We start from the raw sequence: 18,559 nt of genomic DNA, 5'->3' as shown, positions 1-18,559 counted from the left end.
CTTTCTCTCTTTTCTATCTATCTCTCGGAATCTACAGTTAGATTTCTCTCTATATATATCTGTCTCTCTTTCCTTGTGCCTGTCTATGCCCTTGTCTTTATCTGTCTCCTTTTCTGTTTGTCTTCATCTATTTCTCTTTACTATATGCCTCTCTCTCCCCTCTCTCTCTGTCTGTCTGTCTGTCTGTCTCTTTATTTACATTTCTTTTTTTCTCTCTATGCCATTCTCTCTATATATTTTTCATCTCTCTTTTCTTTCTGCCTGTCTTTTCTCTTTTTCTCCGTCTCAGCCACTCTATCTCTATCTTTGCCTTCGTCTTTGTCTTTAGCTGTTTATCTGTGTCTGTGTCTCTCTGTCACTTTCTATCATTCTCCCTTATCCTCATGGTGGTGATGGTGTGTGTGTGTGTGTGTGTGGGTGCGTGGGTGTGATGTCATGCTGTGATGGGAAAACAAGGAAATTGCAGTGTGCCTGTCCCCATAAGGCAAGTGCTTTTTTTTTCTTTTCATCAATTTAAGAACGAGTCGTTTGGCAAAAGCCCGTTTCGTCTTATGCTGGGACATGTTTTACGCCTGACGTACATGTGTGTCCTTAATCAACTGAGCGAGCAGGGGGCCCTACATCGAGTGCATAAGAAAGTGGATTGAAGTAGCTACACGTGCGTTTATCTTGAACATGTTTGGGAGTTAATAAGTGCCTGAATACAGCAGCGAGGTTTCAGAAACACACAGAATGACATCAGACACAGCTGTCCCACTGGCGTCTCTAACCGTTCCAATGATCACGCTGCCTGACCCTCACAATGCACATTACCTCATTATTATAAGTATAGAGTCAAGTCAAGTAGAAGCAGGGTCCTCACTAACATACAGTATGTGATCCCTTTTAATAATTCCGTCATACCCTATGGAATGCTTGATGCTCTGTCCGTTATTTAGGACTCCATCAGCGACGTCCTATGGGACTCCGAGTATGCTGATGAGATTTCTAAGAAAAAATCCAACATGTGGAAAAGAAAGGTGGACAGCACATACTACCGAACATTATTCCCTCTTCCTCATCCTCATGTATACAGTGCCATGAAACAGTATGTTGATGTTCTGTTTTTTTGTCTAACCGTTACACTAAAATGATTGAGACCATTTTACACAAAGATTATACAAAGAGAACCCGAGTAAAAAAATACATTTTTAAATGATGATTTTATTTACTAGGAGAAAAAAGCTGTCCAAACCTGCCTGGCCCTATGTGAAAAAGTAATTACTCCCTGAACCTAATAACTGGTTGTGTCACCCTTGGCGACAACAACTGCAATTGTAAAGCGTACTAATTTGCAATGAGTGTTTCACATAACTGTGGAGGAATTTTGTCCCACTCTTTTTTTCAGAATTCTTTTAATTTACAGTAGCCACATTGGACAATTTTCAAGCATGTACAGCCTGGTTAAGATCCTGCCACAGCATCTCAACCGGATTTCAGTCCAGACTTTGACTTGGCCACTCTGAAACCTTAATTTGTATCTTTTTTTGTTTGATGCATTCAAAGGTGGATTTGCTGGTGTGTTTAGGGTCATTGTTGAGCTTGAGCTCACAAACTGATGGCTAGACATTCTCCTTCTGGATTTTCTGGTAGAGCGCAGAATTCATTCATGATTCTATCACCACCACCACATTTCGCTGTTAGTATGATGTTTTTATAAAATGCTGTGTTAATTTTACACCAGATGAAACAGGACACACACCGTTCAAAAAGTTCAACCTTTGTCCCCAGTCTCTTTCTTATAATTGAATCATGAACTGACTTGAGGCATGCTTGACTTTGTCAGACAGGGTATCTTTAAGTGGTTTATTGATTCAGCAGGTGTGGCAACAATTTGGCCTGGGTGTGGTAAGTAAAATTTTACACTTCATTCATAATTTAGTGAGGGGGCAATTACTTTTTCACCAAATAGAGAAAGGTTTGGACAGCTCTTTTCCCTTTTTTTTTAAAATGAACTTATCATTTAAATACTGTTAAAATCTTTGTTTTTTTTTTATTTACACAGGTTATCTTGGTCTAATATTAAAATTTGTTTGATGATCTCAATAATTTAAGTGTGACTACTATAGAAAGAAAAATAAAATAGACAAGAGGTCAAATACTTTTTCATGGCACTGTATATATTAATGAAGGACGGAGGACAGCTGAGAAGAGCTTCCACTTTACGCTACACCACATCAGATCTCTGGGGTTTTCTCAGCTCATGTTGATTATGCTGGTGGTTAGGATTGTCTGGTCCTGTTTAATCAAGCAAACCAACAATGTGTTTTCCATAACAATGCACACGAATGTCAGATCACACACAGAAAATAACCACTAGACATATCAATATTCAAGAGCTGCTGATTATGGTTATTAATTAATGTAACACCTGCTTATCATTTTTTGAGTTTAGCCTGTTTGTCGTTCTGTCTTTTGGGTTTAGTTTATTTAAAAGCAAGCCGGTTTGCAACTAATGACTCACAGATTTTCTACAAAGTGCCATATGGCCTGTCATTTTTGATGAAAATCTACCCAAACCTGATTGTAAAATGCAATTTCTTTGGTCCAAATGACATTTGGCTTTCAGAATTCTGGCAAAATGCTATTAAGAGAGACTGCCACTAGCTGTAGCACCTCAGCCACTTACTAGATGTAAAACATTTTTAACCAATCACGGTCTCATCATCAAAACCATTTTATGTAAGTCAGTCACCATTGGATTTCCCTTCCATCATTGTTAACATGAACAATCACATTCTGATTAAGAACTTAAACAAGAAACAACACAATATTAATAATATTAAGCCAAACCAACTAAATAAAATAATACTGAATATCGAAGGCTGGCACGGTGGTGTAGTGGTTAGCACTGTGGCCTCATAGCTCCAGGGTCCAGGTTTGATTCCCGCCTCCGGTCTGTGTTTGTGCAGTTTGCATGTTCTAGCTGTGCTTGGTGGGTTTCCCCCCAGGTACTCTGGTTTTCTCCCACAGTCCAAAGACATGTAGATTAGGCTTATTCCCAAGTTGCCTGTAGTATGTGTGTGCCCTGCGATGGATTGGCACCCTGTCCAGGATGTACCAAATTGTGCGCAATTCTTCTCAAACAGGCCTCATGATTTAATGAATAAATAAAAAAAATGATTATCAATTATATACCAGTAAATAGATAACAAGATCACGGTCACCCAAAACCCATTTCCCGTGGGAACCAAAGGCTTGCCCAATCCCACAGAAAAGCCAATACAGCACAAACAGCCATGAAAAAAAAATCAGAGCTGAGGCTTAACAGGCAAAGACTTCAAGGTTGTTGTTCTGGCCTAAAACTCCCCAGATCAAGCACTCATGGAATTCACTGGACAAACAAGTCTGACCGATGAAGGCCTGACCCCACAACACACAGCACTGGAAGGATCTGCTGGTAATGTCCTGGTGAACAAGTCAAGTCAAATTTATTTATAGCACATTTAAAAACAACCGAAGTGGACCAAAGTGCTTTACAATGATAGGAATAAAACAGAACAGTGAAGATTGGGACCCCTGCAGCCAGATCCTTCGTTTGAGAACAAACTTTGTTGAAGTGTTCCTTCTTTCATTTAAGCCAGTGTTGTTGTATTCATCAAATGAATATAAAAATGAATGGATGACAATGTTGATGATGACATTTAGTGGAGTAAAAATTTAATGAAATAAGTGTGTATATTCAATATATACTTTAATACTTTAAGCTAGGTCTGTCTGAATCTATCCGTCCATGTGCAATTTAGCAACACCAATATCGTAGTACCCTGTGGAAACCCATCAAGCACAGGGAGAGCATAAAAACCGGAGGTGAGATTTGAACTCCTAACTTCGAAGCCAACTACGGCTATTGTCTGATCAAATGTCCAGCAATGACTCCATACAGTCCGCGATCAGATCACAAGCTAAGAGACAAACCAAAAATAAAACCTAGACAAAGTAGATTTGTGACATGTTAAATTACCAATATATTGAATATACCAATAATAAATAGCTTGGATGTACAAATTCTTTTGGATTTATTTTTCTGATGCTACAAGGCAAGCATTCAACCAGTTCCTTGCTAGTTAATCCAGATGTAAGGGTGCTGTTGTGAGTGTGTGGGTTGAGCCAGTGCTCACAATTTCCTTGCCTTATGTTAAGCAAACCACCTCCAAACCAGACTAATGCTAATCATATTTTTTACGCTTGTTAGCCTGTAATGTTGTTAAGTTGACATGCTCCGGTGTGTGTATTATTAACCGCCTCATTTGTTATGTAAATTGACTTAATAGGCGAGTTTCCTTCGACGTGAAGTGCTTGGTCCCAGCCTCAGGCTCCAGAACGGTACAGAATAACCTGCTGACTGAATTTGTTCTACTTTGTTCGTACTTTTTTCTAAGGCGATCTTTAAGTGATTAGATATAAATCTGTGTCTAATGAGCTTTAGAGAATCAGCTCCAAATTAAATATTAAGACAGATGATATGAATGCTATAATTGTTTATACGTACTATACATACAAATGACTCAAAGAGATTAACGGCTGCTTAATAACACCAAATTATAGATTTCGTGAACGAGGCGTTTCTATAGAAACGAAACACATAAACACAGTGCGCGGCGCAACCCTGTGATTTTCAGCCGCATTACAATAGGCAAACTGTCGCCTTCTGACCAATCAGGACGGAGAATGCGAGAGCGGCGTGTTATAAATAGTGCAGATTGATGTGATAATTGAGTTGATATCAAGGGTCGGGGGTTGAAAGATGTCAAAATCTAACACTTTGTGTTGGCGGTGTGACAACCATGATGTGTCGGCAACGCCACATGGTTTTCTCAGACAGCTTGGAAATGGAATTTTCCAACCAAAAAGTGTTCACTGAAAGAGCTGAGAATATCTATCTGTACATAGCCTACTGTTAGTGATATAGATGAGTGTGTCAGTCAACACATTAGATCAGACCATTGGTAATGATGTGTGTGTGTGTGTGTGTGTGTGTGTGTGTGTGTGTGTGTGTGTGTGTGTGTGTGTGTGTCTGTGGGAGAGAGAGAGAGAATGTGAGTGGAGGTGCGTGGAGATTATCATCACATCTTCTCCGAAATGAAACAGTAACCCGACTCATGACCCGCCCGCGCTGATATTCAGTACGAACACCACACAATTACGCTGCCCTGCGCGATACCCGAGCACTAATTGAAATACGCTCCAGCAGGCCATGAGGTCAGAGCCGACATAATTAGTGTCATCTTCATGATTACATGCATCTGACCTCACGTTCATTTACTACCCAGATCGAGAATTGTTCATCTCATGTCATATCATATATGCGCTATACATCGCGATAACGTATTACAATACTGTATAAACCCGTGATTTGTAGTTGCGCTCCTCTCAGAGGTACTGTTACGGGAAAAGAATCAGCACCTTCAGACCTATCGGAGCGTAGAATGTAGCCTTGTTGTGGTTAAGCAATCATTCTCTTACTCGCTTTCTGTCCCAACCTTTCCTGCTCTCATTAACCTTACTTCATCTTTTTCCCTCTCATCATTATCTTAAGTGCCGGATTGCGGTCATGACCAGTGAAGCGCCGCTCCAAACAAGTACCGAACGGTCCCGGCTACAGTGACGCTTCCCCCCGTTGGCTGAAATCAGTAGTTTCACCTCTCCTTGTTGGTAATTAGAGCATCATTGTGTGTGCCTGATGTGAGGGGTCCTGGCGTGAGGGCCGGGTAATCGCTGCACCACTGTTGCCTAGGTGATTTCTGCATGTTTTTTTAAATGGTGGTCAATAGAGCGCCAGTAGGACCTGATGTGTGTTCCCCTCCGATATCCTACAGTCCATTCATGGACTCATTTTCTTTTAAGAAATCCTTTACTTCTTTGTCTCAGGTGAGGTCTAAAAACCAGGAATGTTCTATATGGGTTCAGTCTGCAGAAAAGTGAAGCTTCCTCTGCCTCGTCCAGCTGGAGGAGCTCTCCAAATGCAGCCATCCAGTACAATTTAAAATGGATAATGTTTTTTTTTTCCAGAGGATTGCCCAGCTTGTTTGTTTAGGAAACACTTTTGTATGTCAGTATTCATCCACTGCCACATCCATCAAGTGTTTAGGCACTTCTCAGTCATGCCAGGTGGCACGAGTGACCCTGGCAGCTTTAAATCGACGCTTTCTGCATCCCCTAATGCTCTTCGGCCATTTCCTCTGCTACGTTTCATTACGCGCAAAATGATACTTCTGAAAAAAAAAATGGCATGGCTGTGGAGCGCCGCATACGCTGTTAAATCTGACATGCGGAATGGGAAGGAAAGAGTCAGGTGTAATTTTGTAGCCTGGCCTCCTGCTGTATTAGGCATGTGTTGTTGTTTTTCTTGTTTTTTTTGTCTTATTGCTCTCCATGAATATAAAAGGAGGCAATTTGCAAGAGTCTGGCCGCCACACAACATTTATTAAGCAAGCACTGACCGAAAAGAAGCCCTTACCTTCTGCTTATTAACGTGACAATAATGCACATAAAGAAGAGCTGGGAAAGTTTTCCCGGGGGAACTGGAGCTGGAGCTACGTTTAGAGAAGATTAGCGTTAGCACCCTGTCCGTGGTTGACGGGGAAAGAGTTTGTAGAAGTAGTGAAAATGTTAGCGCTAAAAATAAGCTGATCAGCTTTAATGTAATCAGTGATATTATTATTTCAGGTTGAAGCCCACGTACGTTATTTTAGCAGTAAAAATATTAACTAATACCAATAAAAATGTTCACCTTAGCGTTTCTAATGAATATCTATGGGTGCAGGAGCTGGTTCACATTGAGCAAGTAGCGCATTAGTAACTTATTTTAAAGTCGATTATTAAATCCACCACATAACTGTTCATAACATCACTTTTACTCAACATTTTGATTTCATTTATGGTGCAGATTAAACTTTAGGCAGATATCCAAGTAGTGCAAATGTTTTATTAAATTCTGCCCAGACAGTTGATGTAAAACGTGCCACAGTTTGATGTATGCGCAGCATGCTGTCAAAACTTGCGGTTCATAATCTGGCACAAAACTGCTCATAATTTCACATCTACTCCATGATGAATCGCAGTAGGATTCATGTGTCATATAGGTTTCATTTCCATCATTTCTGTCCTCCACATACACGGTAAACTTTTGCGATGGTTGGCTCTGTTGAGTGATGCATGAAGCCACGCCCACCTTCGAGTCAAAACCACTGAATGAGTAAAAAATGTAAAAAAAAAACGCTGGATAATATTTTCGGGTTGGTTTCGGGTCCTCCAATGTATGAAACCTAAACATACGTATGACAAAAAAGATTGAGTTCTGGCCAATGTACAGACAAAACCCTTCTGATATTTATAAAGAAGATTAAAGAGAATGGAAAACAGAGAAATTTGGAGGAGATTTGAAAGAGGAGAACGTGAAGGAAAATGAACAATGTGTTTGTAAAGAGGGAGGAAAAGAATACCAGAGACAGGGACAGTGGTGGCTCCAAGGGGTTAAGGTGCTGAGTCAACTGATCAAATGGTTAGCAGTTTAAGCCCCAGCTCTATCAGGTTTCCCACTGTTGGGCCCTTGAGCAAGGCCCTTAACCCTCTCTGCTCCAGGGGCGCTGTATCATGGCTGACCCCAGTTACACTGAGATTTTTCAAGTAAGAATTTCACTGTGCAGTATTGTATAAGTAACAAATAAAGGCTTAACTTCACCATGTCAATGAGTAGACTTAATAAGAATAATAATAAAAAGAATTCAATAAGAATCACTTTAAACGAGCCGTTATTATAGAAACCACAATGTATTATGAGGTCAAATAAACGTCTAATATAATATAATATAATATAATATAATATAATATAATATAATATATAAGTTGATGTTGGAATTGAAAGTACAGTACGGTAAAAAAAAATCTCCTTCTTTCTGAATGTAGAAATAGCGATAATAATGGAACGGTTTTAGATATAAATGTTAACAAAGAGGAAAAAACTCTTTCCATTCAGGTGTAATTACAGGCTGACAGAAAGCTCTGTTGCAGGTGTTAAAACACCAAGTGCAAGCTTTTTATTGGCTGATTCATAGTCACCTATTAATTATTATTATGCTTTCTATTGCCAATTAACATGAATAATGCTCTTACAAAGTAAGAGAAAAAAATTAAACGGTTCATGTGAAGCGAGTGCTGACTTTAAAAGACGTATCTTCATCACATAAGGACGACGGAGTATTTAGGACGCCTGTACAAAACAGCCGGAAGAGAAACAGACGTTAAGGTTGCACTCATTCATCACGGCTCGCTCTCTCCATAGTAACACATGCTACGTTTCCGAACCAACGGCTCGCTAATGTCACATGAATCTCCAAAATCGCATTCTTGTTGTGTATCATCTTAGTTTTCATTTGCACAAGGTAGCAAAGAGGGAAAATAGTCTCTCATCCGTCAGGAGAATCACCTCAGCGTGACAGGTTTCCCAGGCCATGACACATAAGTGACATTTCGTTTCTCTTGTCACCGTTGCTTCACGCACTCGCACATTAGGATCTCGCCAAATTCCTCATGAACAAATCCCAACATGACGGGTGGCAGATGGACGTTTTGTGGTGCCAGCTTAAAATTAAGTGAGGAGAAAACAGGGTCAGTATGTGTATACGGTATAGTTTAGGATGAGATGATTGTGAGGCGACATTAAAGGTCATCATCTCTCTAAAATCGATCTGTTAATGTTCCAGCTGAAATACAGCTCGGGACGAGAGCCTTTGTGGAAGTGTACGTTTCTAGCCAATCATTCATTTGCACAAACTATTTTTATCTTTGCTGCTACTCATAAAGAACGTTTACTGCTTGCTGTTTCTCCACCCGCTACCTCAACTCATTACCTCATGACCACAAAGTACTGAAATCTGCCATGTTGTCACATTGTCACTTTCTCACTCTTGTTTGTATGTGCACTTTATGTTGTCTCTTTTCTGTTAACATAAAATGTCAATCTGTCTTGTTTTAGCTAGTCAGCTAATTAGATTTCTTAGTTTAGCTAATTAGTTTTTTATTCAATTTTGTTATTCATTTATGGTGTATGTAGCACCTTGATCCTGGAGGAACGTTGTTTCGTTTCACTGTGAACCGAACTGTATAAGGTAAAAATGACAATAAAAGCCTACTTGAACTTGAACTTGAGAAGGCAGTATCTCAAAAAAGAAAATCCAGATGTCCACTTGTTAGTCAAGTGTCTTCTTTTATTTCTTCTTGCTTAGAATGATATTATACCAGGTGTGATCATTGAACAGCGTCTTCAAGAACATTACTGGACAAAAACTGGGAGTAAATCATTTATTTTCCATATTTTGGTTCTGGCACACACACACACACACACACACACACACACACACACTCTAGAGCCATGTTGATGTACGAAAATGATCAAAATGTCATTTTTGCATAAACAGCGAATGAGGCTGTTTAAAACTAAATGTTTAATTTGCTGTATAAACAGCTATATAATCTTTCGTTAGAAGCTTTAAACTTCAAAGACTGGCCTTAATATAGTTCATAAAGTTACAGCCCGGCGTGCTAGTCTTAGTGAGAAATGCTCAGCGCAGCCAGATAAATTCTCCTGGGGGGGCGAAAACTCTGCACTGCCTAAGAAACAAATAATAACAAGAACTGAATAAAAATCAGAATAAACATGGGCAGCGCTTCACCAAGATCCAGTCCATTTTTGGGCAAAAGTGCTCTTGACCATCCTCATGAATCAGAATGAGCTGAATTTTGTGTCTTTGCACTTGACTCTGAAGCTGGCGAATGATGAGTGTTCTTTGAAGTGGTGTCATGGCAGTCCATAAATAATGGGTTTATTGGGTTTCCAGTATTTATGCAGTCTTTTCTTTCTTTCTTTCTTTCTTTCTTTCTTTCTTTTTTTCTTTCTTTCTTTCTTTCTATTTATCTATCTATATGACAGTCAGCGTTTCCCCACACTACAGAATGCATGTGGTGTAGCCATATTTACAAGGGATTATCACTGGATTATACAAATCCCACACGACAGGAAAAGCTGAGTGTTCTGTTTGGTTTGTGCTATTTGATGATCTGATGATCTGACCTTACTGGACAGCATGTTGGATGGAAAAACAACAATTTCCACAACTGATTTGACATTTTAGAAATGCGAGTTGCCCTAGAAACACTGAACTGATTTTTTTTACCAAAAAGTTTTCAAGCATTTTCTATGGTAAATTTTATACTGAAACTTTTAAAACATCATTACTTAATCAGATACAGACTCTGGAGCAGATTAAGCAAATAATAGCCATTTCTGCAAAATGAAATAATTTTAAAGAAAGGACTTTTTTTTAAAGAAAAAGTGTTGTATGCGTCAATCTTTGAGAAGATAATTCCTCAACGCTTTTCTATGAAATGTTAATAAACACGGCAAAAAGAGCCCCTGAGACAGCGATAAGCGCATCCACACGTCACCATGTGAAATTTCAAATTTAATACCAGTTAATTTTCTAGCTCTATTTATCTCTCGTCCTTGTCATCCTGAACATTACTAATTAAGTCTGCGTATATTAATAAGACTGTTCACTAATCAGCGTTTTCATCCCAAAGGGGTTGAGAGAGCCTTAATAATTACTTTATTAAGCTCTAGAAGAGACGACTGATCTAATCGCGTTGCCTGTGATGTTGTGCGCCGTAGAAAGAGAGGAAATAACGAATAAAACCCAAGGATGTGCGATACGAGGTGTCAAGGGGAGAGAATTGCGCCTTTCAGTTATTTTTCACTGAGTCAGATGGTTTTTAATCCCAAATGACTTGTGGCTTTTTTTTTTTTTTTACCTGTACAAACCCTTCACCTTTTAATAGTTCTAAAGAGGTTGATCATGGAACCTTCTCTGCTGGCAGGTTCTACATAGAATCTTTCAGGCGTGCACCAAACCTGAAGAGTGTAGTACTTATAGTCCTATAGGAGCAGCACCAACGGTCAGTGCTACTTCCTTCCAGGATTTATTTTTCCTTTGTTATGATGCTATAGGCATTTAATTGGAGGTTGTACATAATGTGACATGAAACCATGGTTCTTCCACATTCATGCATTACAGTAAATAGGAACCAGTTCCAGGTTGTGAGCGGGGAACTGATGAACCGTCGGATCACTCATAGTATTAGCCCGAGGAATCATTCGAGCCTGACGTTTAGATTTCCCACACTATAGCCATTTGCATATAAATGATGTCAAGCACGCTGTCGATGGAAATTACGGCTCTTTTATGCGAGTCAGATCGTTTGACTCAGCTCACCGATAACACCCAACTCACGTTTCACACTAAAGAACAGCTCGGATGTTGGAGATTACTTTAGAAATCGTTTTTGATTACTTTGATTAAATTTAACTGCTTGCGATGCTACCAAGCAGCTCGTCTCAGTGAGTCGGATCATTTAACTCCTTTTCCCTCCCAAACGGCTCATTCTTTCGAGTCAGAGCACATTCCTGTTGGTCTAAAGATGACTGAAACGGTTTCATTACATTCCACAAGGTTTCACCGGAACCATTTCAATTAAATTACACTGCAAGAGAGAAAATGAAGACTCGCATGTAATAAGGTTGGATTGTTCACAAATATCAGTACTACACTCTTACAGCGGTGGAAAGTAATGAAGAAAATGTGATCCATTACTACAGTCAAGTACTTTTTTTTAAGTATCTGCACTTATCCCAGTGTTTCATCAAGGTAAAAAGGTGCCACGATCATCTGGGCCTGCTTCACGTCTAAAACACTGGCCTCCCAGGAACTCCTTTGATTTTACAAAACAAATGGTTTGGAGCGTGGTCAGGGATGTACAGTGATGAGGCGATAACTCCCAGCCGAGTTCCTGTAACGTGCAAGTGGTGCTGGTGAATGATTTTGTGTACAGTTCACACAAACATATGCGTCTCTTCTGCAAGTTGGTGATGAGTTATCTGTCTGTTCTCAAGGATCAGGTGTTTCACTCGCTGAATATTCACAGGAGCGACTGCAGTGGGCTTCGAGCCACCTCATTCATGGAGATACAGCCTTCTTTATTGTGAGTGAATGGTTTGGAACGTTTAAATGTTTTAATGAAGAGTCTAAGAGTCTTATCACCGTTTCTGTGTTAGAAGCCTTTTGTAAACATCAATCGGTTTTACGTCGTCGTTCACAAGAAATTTCTTCACACGTCCTGGTTTGACTTGAACACCTCTAGTATTTTATTTTTGGGAACTTCTCTGTATTTCAAAGGAAAACATCATACTTTATGTTACAACATTATGTGACATCCGTTAATCTTTCATACTTATGAGTAGGAACTTATGGGCAGGAAAGGGAAATAAATTAATCTGGACTAGTTTTGCATGCAGCAGATGATGACACAAAAGGATTAAATGATCCAGTATCCCAGTGCATCTAGAATGCATTACACAAAGACAACCCAGTAAATACAAAATGTAGTTTTTACTGCTAAACAAAAAGAACACAGAGACTCAACTGATATTTGCCAAAAATAAAAAATTGATTATTATATAAAATATAATTATTATCCTTAAGTCTTATAAGGACTGATGAGTTGAATTTTGTGTCTGGTGTAAAACTAACACAGCTTTAGGACCTGGATGGTTTGCCATAACTTATGGGACCATGAACACGGCGCTCTACCACAACACCCTGCTCAAAATAACCTCAAGCTCAAGCGCCATTGGGTGATGAGTAGGAATGGAATAAATAGAAGCAACGCTGATCAGGGAACAGTGTGTGTTTAATTTTGCCTGATTTGCTCTGACCTTTTGGTTGCACCTATTAGAACATAGATAATTAATACAAAATCAACGCAACAGCCTGCAATATTTGCACCTGCAAAAATGTCAGGAAAAACATCCTGACTTCAACTAGACACTTCAACACCCATGGCCAGTATAGAAAATTTTTTTTAAGGTGTGGATTTTACATTCTCATATGATTTCTTCTTCCCAGCATCCTCACTTAAATCTGGGCAAACACATGGAGGCCAGTCTGCTTTTATGCTAGCGATCATTTCCTTTCACAGGACACCTAATGTTAGCTCGCAGCAGCGAAATCTTTGACTGTGTCAATGTTTAAATCAAACCAGTCATTTCTACAATTTCGTCGTGTGTGTGGTTGGTGGGTTAACTAGGTAATTTGTAACTCTTGGGCAGGAAAGGGAAATAAATCTATCTAGACTAGTTTTGCAGCAGATGGTGAAACTAAATGTTCAACCAATCCAGAATCTCCAAACAATCCAGCATTACACAAAGACAACCCAGTAAAACAAAATGTAGAACACGGAGGCACATCTCACACAAACATATGCGTCTCATTATACTTGGCCCAGGAGACGGCAATTATCGTAAATTTTGGATTATTGTTTAAAATATTATTATAAGTCTTAAGTCTTATAAGGACTGATGAGGCAAAAGTTGAACTTTTGTGTCTCATTAAGTCTGGTGTACAACTAACACAGCTTCAGGACTTGGACGGTTTGCCATAAATCATGGGACCATGAATACTGCGCTCTACCACAACACCCTGCTCAAAATAACCTCAAGCTCAATGCACTTTGGGTGACCCAGGAAGGCGATGATCTGAAACACACCAGCAGGGCCACTTCTGAATGGCTCAAAAAAAAACTAAATTAAGGTTTTGGAGTGGCCTAGTCAAGGTACGCAGTTAGCAGTTCCCATTGAGATCCTAAAACAGGCCGCCCGTGCTTGAAAAGCCTCCAATGTAGCTGAATAAAAAAAAAAGCAAAGAAGCATGGGCCAAAATTCCTCCACTGCGTTGTGAAAGGCTTATTGCCAGTTATCGCGAACGCTTAATTACAGTTGTTGCCGTCAAGGGTGGTACAACCAGTTATTAGGTTTACCAGGCAATGACTTTTTCCCTAAATAAATGAAATAATCGATTTAAAAACTGTATTTTGCATTTACTTAGTTTATCTTCGTGTAATATTAAAATTAAATTAATGATCTCAATCATTTAACTGTAAAAAAATATGCATAATGAAATTTTAATCAGGGAGGGGGCAAATACTTTTTTGATGGCACTGTATTACACACAAAACACTAAACTAATTAAATAAAGACAGATAAATATATATAGAGATATTATATAGTCTAATAGTTAATATTTGGTTAAAATGTTTTTTTAATTGTTAAAATTGTTAAAAAAAAAAGGTTTTGATCTTAAAAGGAAACTTTTGTCTTTAAGTTACTTCACAGCCGCTCAGATCTCTCTAAACGGAAATGATTCACCTCGGGATAACGTTAACCAACGTCAGTCCCAGGCTAATTTAATGATCTTGTGTGTGCAAAGTGACGTTAGAGCCTTTCTAACTAAAATAAGCAGACTAATGAATGAATCCCAGTACTTTTATTGTGTTTTTTGTAAGTTTGAAGGCGTGTCCTTTTGTACTTTTACTCAAGTACAATGTAAGTGAAGGACTTCTACTTTTACCTCGGGTACCTTTTTACTTACTTTTTACTCACAAACAAGATCTGTGTACTTCGTCCACCATTGCCAACACCAGCTGTGTGTGTGTGTGTGTGTGTCAACAGAATTTAAGGTGTTGGACTTGAATCTGGACTTGAAACCATCATTTGCCAAGAAGATATCTCTCATTCCTTCCTCTGTAGAAGAGCAGAGATTTGAAGCGGACATGTGCGAGTGTAAAATAAATTTATAAGGTGAAACTACACTGGGAAAACCTGTCAGTTTCCTCCTGCACCTCTCATCCCACAGTGTTTCTCCATCGACGTGACACATACGAAAGGCTATCACTTGGCAGGATTTCGAGAAATGGCTGTCAGCGGTTTAGGCAGCGTTTGTGCCGCTGAGATAAAAAAAAAATCCCATCCAGACGGCAGTGGGAAGACAGCTGTCTTTCCAAGACCCTGCATTACAGACAAACCCCAAAGCGGCACTAGTCATGTTCTTGCTGCCAGCTTTCTCCGCTCTGTTTCCATCTTTCTCTGTCGTATCCGTGCCATATTAGATGGTGGTTTTCTGATAACGGCTGCGTATTGGCATTAAAAGATTATGCGTCCATTAGACACAGTAAGAGCGGATTGCGAGGGCGGTAGCGTCTGCGTAAGCTCTGCTCTGGTAAATTCCACCAATCTCTGACCTGTGTCAGGGCAAATCTTCTCATTAGGAAGACGTGGCATTTCGAGTCAGCGCTCTGGCCTGAAAGAGGAAAAAGACAGAGGAGCGATGGAGGACTACAGCGATAAAAGTGTGCGCAGAGCACTGTGATTAGATGTTCTCCCGACGGCTTGTTTTTGCCATCTGGCTCTCTCTCTCTCTCTCTCTCTCTCTCTCTCTCCTTTTCTAAATCCATCTCAAATCATCAGCAAAGACAGCAAGAGAGTGGCTCTGAGTGATAAAAACCTCTACATATGCACTATGGATTGAGGGGAAAAAGTTGATAATCATTTAAGTCGTTTAGCAAAAAAAAAAGTCACAGAAATATCAAAGTAATACTGTATCAACTTCGAGGCGTTTTAACAGAAGACACATCTGTTTCTGGAAATAAAAATAATAATGGTATATATGAAACATGGCAATGATTGATGCACCTACTTTGTTTCGATTAATGTAACTACATTCTGAGAAGGTTTAATTTATGCATGTAGATGTGCGTTCATACGATCATACGTGCGTTCATAAGTTTGCATCTCCAGGCTTGTTCTTTAAATGTTAGCTAGCAGATTTTCAATAATTAGCTATTTTCTTTAGTTAGCTTGGATGCAGTGAAAACATTTCACAATTACTTTTTCCCAGGTTGATTCGGACAGCTTTTTTTCCTTTATAAATGAAATCATCATTTAAAAACTGTACTTTGTATTATTATATTTAGTTTATCTTCTTGTAAGATTTAGGCCTTGTTCACACGGGTGTAAAATTTTTGGATAAATGAACGTGCTCTGAACATCCTAGACGTTTATGTTGTGTTTTGTGGTGGCGCTTGATTGACTTTTACACCGGCATTCGTTTGTCTCTGTCTTTATTTTATTTTGCTTTTTTCCCGCATTTCCCTGTGTATAGCATGTAGGATCATGGGATATATCCGGTCCTCTGAAGCGTAAAATGAACGCGCAGAAAACGGTTTCCTTGCGTTCGTTGGGATTTAAACACCAAGAAAAAACTGCATGTAACGTTTTTTTGACGCCGTATAAACGCGCAGCCGGACAAACGCACGTCACCGAAGCCCGTGTGAACACTCTCATTAACTGCTATGTGTAGAAAACACTCAGCGCTTGATCCACGCTCACCGGACGCTACAAACGCAAGAAAAACACTCGATTTTAACGCCCGTGCGAACAAGGCCCAAAATAGGTTTGATAACCTAAATCATTTAACTGTAAAAAAGAATGTGCAAAAAAAAAAATTACTTTATCAGGAAGCAGGCAAAAACTTGTTCACAGCACCGTATTACACCCTAAGCATACAAACCACTGGTTTATATTAATTGAAGAGAGACAGTGTGACGTATTTCATGGCGATGCCATGTACAGAAATGTAAAGTTTTAAACTTCACCTCAGAATTATGTTAACTGATATCAGTCTCAGGCTAATTTATTGATCTTGTATCAACTAATCTGTGTGTGCAGAGTGACATTAGAGCCCTGTCAACTAAAATGAGCAAACAAATTAATTTATAAATCCCAGTACTTTTATTTGTTTTAAATTATTTTGTATATTTGAAGGCGAGTGCTTTTGTACTTGTCAATCAGGGAAACATTTCCTGTAGCAAAACGTTCATTTTTTGCTGTGCGCTTTCATACAGTTACGGTTAAAAAGTATGTTTCTGTTTTCATTCGATCATTGTTAATAACCAATAGGGATTGATCATTAAGAACAACATTAAAGAAGGACGAGCTCTTTGTGTTTAAGAAGATTTATCAGGTTTCATCCTGATCACCATTATCATACTTAATGTATTCACTTCTATGACTGCTAAGAGATCAGATGTGCTAAAACATTAGTCACGTTTAAATCGAGGCTTAAAACTCATCTGTTTAGCATGCATTGATTTTTCTAAAACACATTCACACTGTCACTCACATCGTACTGATCTGAGCTCCGATCTGAGCTCCTCCATGTGGGAAGGACAGGAACGAAACAATTCCACCAGTCCCAGTTTACAGAAATGAATGGCAGGTCATTGCGAAAGCGCTGATTGGTTAGCAGAGAAAGTGATTAAAAGTGGTTAACTGAGCAATGGTTCCCGCCCACTTTTTCAGATCCCGCCCACTTTTCATGGATCGTGCTTCACGCCAATAGCAACCTTTGTTGTGTTAAACGAATGGTGAAAAGAACAGGATGCCCATATTTAATTGTGTAGACAATTATATATAAATCATAAATCATATAAAAATAAAAACTATATAAATTCATATAAAACATATTATATAAATTATAAATCCATTTAGAGGATTATAATGGTAGCCATGCTAAAAAGTTTGACCACCAAAGGAATGAAAGACGTTATCAGTTCTTCTCATTGTTCGTTTAATTAATGTCAGATCTTGTGTCTATTAACAAGTCATGGCATCCTGTCCAGGCCTCCTGTCCTTTAGCTGCAGTAACTCAATAATCTCTCAGCTATCATTTTTTTTCCATCTGCCTTTGTGAATAAAAACAAAGCACATTTCTCAGGATTTATTGTTTTTTTTTTATTTCAAGGCATATTGCCAACCACAACAGCACAGGCTATTAGAAGCTGAAACCTTTAATATTTAACCAAGTTAATCAATGATTTATTTATATCATTTGAAAAGCCACAGCTCATTTGAAATGAAACTACAAGCGCAGCAGAGCCGCTACTTTCATCATCCTAATGTGATTCCATCGTTATCCATAAAACTCAGCAGTGCTGAAAGTTATTCTACATTCTGGCTGTAATGGCCTTTATCTGAAAACCTACACAGTGTTCACTCCTCTCTGTCCAGCCATGACTAAACCAACCAGGGAAATCATCACCTTTAATGCATTTTAATATAACGCTTTTAATGCCTGTAAGGATTCTTAAACTTGTAAAGAACCTGAACACAGCTGATGACGTGCACATTTATTTATTCATTATTAATCTATACTTTTGTTCTAATAAAAAAATAAAATAATATTTCTGCAAAAAAAAAAAATCTACTAGCTTTGCACATTAATGTTATCAACAGAATCAACTTCAATAATGTTCAAAATACTGTTTATCAGTAACTTGGTCTCACACACACATATCCAGATATCCATAGATATCCTGAAAAAAACAGTTTCTTTGTGGTTTACCTGGTTTAGGTTTGTGCTTGAAGTACATTTTAGAGCACATATTTAGCACTTAGAAGAAAATGCACACAGATAGCACACAGAAAAAATGTTTAATATTAAAATATAAATATCCTTGGGCGGCACGGTGGTGTAGTGGTTAGCACTTTCACCTTGCACCTCCAGGGTCCGGGTTCGATTCCCATCTCTGTGTGCATGGAGTTTGCATGTTCTCCCTGTGCTTGGTGGGTTTC

This window comes from Clarias gariepinus, chromosome 21 (genome assembly GCF_024256425.1).
Source record: "Clarias gariepinus isolate MV-2021 ecotype Netherlands chromosome 21, CGAR_prim_01v2, whole genome shotgun sequence".
Lineage (NCBI taxonomy): Eukaryota > Metazoa > Chordata > Actinopteri > Siluriformes > Clariidae > Clarias > Clarias gariepinus.
This window is presented reverse-complemented; position numbering follows the sequence as displayed.